The following is a 4,619-nucleotide window of genomic DNA, read 5'->3' as shown; positions in this document are numbered from 1 at the left end:
GAGAGATGCGATCCTTCCATAAAATGCTCACAGGGACCCTCAGTGGAAAGATTGTGTGTGGGGAGGAGCTCATGGGAGGATGAAGCCCCAGCCCTGGGGAGAGGCGCCTGGCAGGTGGAGAGGGGACAGGGAGGTGGTACATGCCACAAGGAGGAGAGACCACAAGCATACGTGGGAATACATTTTTCTTTAAAACGCTCTCCGTGTGCCAACTGTTTTTATGCTGGGACTGAGGAGTGAGCCAGACCTGATGGGTTTCTAATGAGCTGGGAAGGCAGGCAGTTACAACGGTTCCTGATGACAGCGTGACCCGGGAAGTGGAAGGGAGCGTGGACAGTCAAAGCTCCTTTCGGACTAACTGGCATTTAAGCTGAGAGGTGAGGGCCCGTACAGTGAGGCTAAGGGGCAGAACACTGTGTGTGTGTGGGTGCAAAGGCAGCAGAGGAAGCACAGCCAGTTAGAGAAACAAAGGACGAGTGCTGCTGCCTGGCAGGGCTGAGGGGAGGGGCTCAGGGTGAGCTGAGGGAGAGGGCCCTCACCAGTGGCGCTGGGAAGCTTCCCTTCATCCTAGGAGCAGGTTTAAAGAGCAGATTGATTGACTAAGCTCTGCTTTTTCGGGGAGAGGAAGCGAGACTTTCGGGGGATGCACCTGGAGACCGTGGAATAAGTTGTAAATCCTCTGAGATGGAAGACCTGTTTGGGGGAGGGGAATGTTGGAATGGCACGCAGAGGTGAGGTCATTGCCAGGCGGGCCTGCTGGCAGTAAGGAGCCATCACAGCAGGTGATAAGGGTGTGAGTGGAAGGGTGTGCAGGGCACCTCGGCTGTGCTGACACCTGCTCCAGGTGAAATGGTCGAGGTGACTTGTTTCCCTGCCTCGCAGTGCTGGGTGTGAAAACATTTTCGTCTTAATCTCGGTGGCACCAGTCCTCCACACAAACATAATTGCTGTGGTTGCAAGGAAGGTGAAGAACAGTTTACCAGCTCTTCAAATAGTGGTAATAGCTGATACTTAAAAACCATTTACCGGTGCCAGGCACAGTTGGAAGCCTTTGGCGGGGAATCCACACAGCAACTTTTATAAGGCAGGGCCCCATTATCACCGCAGCCCCAGGCCACGAAAAACAACTCCGAGGCACCTGCGTGAACTTGCCCACAGTGGAGCCAGGATTTAATTCAAACCCAGGGAGTTCTAAAGGGACTCCCACCCCCTACCCCATCAGACGCTCCTGCCTCTCCAGGCCCTCACCGCCTTCTTTCTGCCTTTAGAGGCTGTGCTAACCAACGAGCTTCAGGCAGAAACCTGTCCCATCAGGTAAGGAATGCTGGGGAAGAAAGACGTGTCAACACGGGGTCAGTGCTGGGGTTGTTGCCTTTTGATGGCAGGTGGTGAGTGGGGACAGATAACAAAGCCTACAAGCCTGCAGGGCTGCTGGGGAAGGGCTGTCTTTGAAGTGGAGCCTCAGGCTGAGAAAGGTGGATGGGAGCAGAGAGAAGGAATTTCCTGCTGCTAATCCCATCTCACAGTTTGGAAAATTGAGACCCCTACAGAGCAGCAAAAGTAGTAACAAAAATGCCTTTAGCCCGGCCAGTGCTCAGTGGTTGAGCGTTGACCTATGAACCAGGAGGTCACAGTTCAATTCCCCTTCAGGGCACGCCCAGGTTGTGGGCCTGATCCCCAGTGTGCAGGAGGCAGCAGATCGATGATTCTCATCATTAATGTTTCTATTTCTCTTCCCCTCTCCCTTCCTCTCTGCAATTAATAAAAATTATTTTTTAAAAACTTTTAAATAGGCCAAAGTAATACTTTTTTATCTCAGTAGAAAGAAAATTAAAACTACCCATAACACCACTTCCTACTGGCAATCTTCTTTTTTTCTATGCCTGTATTTTGCTCTTTAGAAAGATCCCTTTTTAATAGTATTTTTTTTTAAATGTACAGTCTATTAGCCCATAAAACATTCATCTCCCTCATATTAAAGGCTGCAAAGTTTTCTATCATATTGGAAATTTGGACTTTTAGTTTGCCTTTTTTTTTTTAACTCTTATGTTCGATAACATTTTAAATTATTTTCTTAGGATAAATAGCTGGAAAGAAAATTGCTGGATCAAGAGAAATGCACATTTTAGGGGCTTTTGATATACCTCAAATTGCCCACAGTGAAAGTTATCCCAAATCACATTTTCATTGGCAGTGTTCATTCTCCCACAGCCTCACCAGCATGGCAATTATCAATTTAAAATATATACCAGTTGAAAGAAAATGATACTGTTTTGATTCCCAGTTGTTTTGTTAATTTTTAAAATATATGTTTGCTTAACTCTTTAACAAAAACGTATTGGAAACTGTCCACGTTTGATGGCCAAATACCCATGTTTGAGAGGAAAAGTCAAAATTGATTTCCTCTCTGAATTACATATGGGTTATTGGAATATATAAAATATATGGCTCATTTAACTTAGAGGGGGCATCACAGTTTATATATATATACATACATATATATATGTGTATATATGTGTATATACACACACATATATATGTATACACACATATATATGTATACACACACATATATATGTATATACACACACGTGTGTGTGTGTGTGTGTGTGTGTGTGTGTGTATGTATAGCCTGATCCCCTGTGAGAGGAGAATATATGGGATTTCATCTTCAATTCCTGAGGCAAGGAGTTCATCTGAACCTGGGCAGGAGGTGGCGCGTTCCCAGGGCAGCCCTGGCCCCTCCTCCACGCCCCCTGGTGGAGGGGCATTGCAGACATTGCGGGGCTTGGGGACAGGCTCATCCCACAGGGAGAGGTGAACAGCTGTTCAGTGTTTCCTCTTTCCCATGACACCCAGGGCCCCCAGAGAAGGAAATGTCACAACATGGGAATGTCCCTGAGCAGCCCATCTGGGGCAGCGTGAACTGTCTGGGACCCGGGCAGGAAATGATTCTCAACTTGGCAGGCAGCGCAGAGGGTTTAGCAAGTGTGGGCTCCCCCTCTCCCCCCGCAGCTTCTCTGGGGAAGCAAGTAGCCTGGCAACCTTCAGCAGAGGCAGCCTGTTTGCAGGTCAAGCCTGCTGGCTGGGGCTGAATATCTGGGCGTGTGTGTGTGTGTGTGTGTGTGTGTGTGTGTGTGTGTGTGTATGAAGACACAAACCAAACAGGCTAAGCACAGGGGCTGCTGTGGCTTCTGGGTGGTCTTGTGAGACCCTTCAGCCTCTGTGCTCCCGAGAGATGTAGAAACTGGGTGTGATGGCCTCTCTGTGGGATGGCCACTCCCGCTCCCACTGCAGTCGCTTCTTCACTCATTCATTGTAAATCTTTTCAGGATTTACACAAAGCCTTGGACTAGGTCCAGGGCACGGCCACAGATAAGACTCAGTCTTTACCCTCGGTGAGTACGCAGGAGATTAAACACCCACCTAAAACTTAAGGCAGGTTTTATAAAAAGAAAAGCTCAAGTGGAGTGCCAGCATGCCTGGGGAAGTGAGTGGGGAAGGAGCTGTGGGGTGAGACGTGGGAAGCAGAGGACTTTCTAGGCTCGAGAGACCTATAGGAACAAAAGTGCCAACATATAAAACTATCAATCATACGAAATTGCCATTTTTTTGCAGGTTAATAATAATAATAATAATAATAATAATAATAATAATAAAAAGGGCACATGTGGGCAATTTCAGCCTAATATATAACTGTCTGAAGACCTGCCCAAATTGGAAATGCCTTTCTTACAGATGTCCTTGCTTATGTGTGAAATGTCCGATGTGAACAAGTTATTCATTGCAATTTGGGAAGAAGCGAAATAATCAAGAAGAGGGGTGTGGGACTGAGGGTCCAGCACGCCGGACCAACGGGAGCCCCGACGCCTGTTTCTGGGGATCGCATCTGGGGTGAAAATAGAAGGGCTGGACTTCCACGGGCGGAGCGCCCCGCAGGGCACGGGGCCCCCAAGCACCGCCAGCCTGGGAGGCCAAACCTGGGGGGCCTCCTCGGCCTCTGCCGGCTCCCCCAGACGCTCACACTTGAGGCTGCCCAGGGCGCGCAGGGATGGGTCTGCAGGGGAGAGATCCCATGTCCTCCCTCTGACAGACAAAACCCCTTCCCTGAGAAGATCTTAAAGACGCTCCTGGGTTTGGGAGCTCGGCCCGGGGCTGACTCTCCACGCTCAGTCCCTTTTGCCAACGCGGGAGCCCACGGAGCAGGACGGCGCGGCCTGCTGGCGCCACCTGGTGTCGGGTGCGGCGTGGTCCTCACCTGGTCCGGGTGGTCCTCTGTGGTCAGGGAGGGAGGCTTAGGCCAGGCGGTGCCTTGGAAGGGAAAGTTGAGATCAGCCTGCAGTGGGGTTTTGGGCAGCTTCCCCCGCACCCTGGTTTGGGGCCTGGTACAATAGAAATGTGACCCAGGAACCAATGAGTCTTGGGCACTGCATTGGGTTCTAGGGTTGTCCTAACAAACTGCCCGCTAACGAGGTGGCTCAGAGCCCCGGAAAGTCGTTCTCCCAGTTCTGGAGGTTAGAAGTCCAAATTAAGGTGTCCAAATCTGGGGGGGCGGATCTTTTCTTGCCTCTTCCCGCTGCTGGTGGCCACTGTGGCTTTTTGGCTTACACTCATCCGTC

The sequence above is a fragment of the Pipistrellus kuhlii genome, unplaced genomic scaffold, assembly GCF_014108245.1.
Source record: "Pipistrellus kuhlii isolate mPipKuh1 unplaced genomic scaffold, mPipKuh1.p scaffold_m20_p_1, whole genome shotgun sequence".
NCBI classification, from domain to species: domain Eukaryota; kingdom Metazoa; phylum Chordata; class Mammalia; order Chiroptera; family Vespertilionidae; genus Pipistrellus; species Pipistrellus kuhlii.
Note: the sequence above shows the minus strand (reverse complement) of the source record.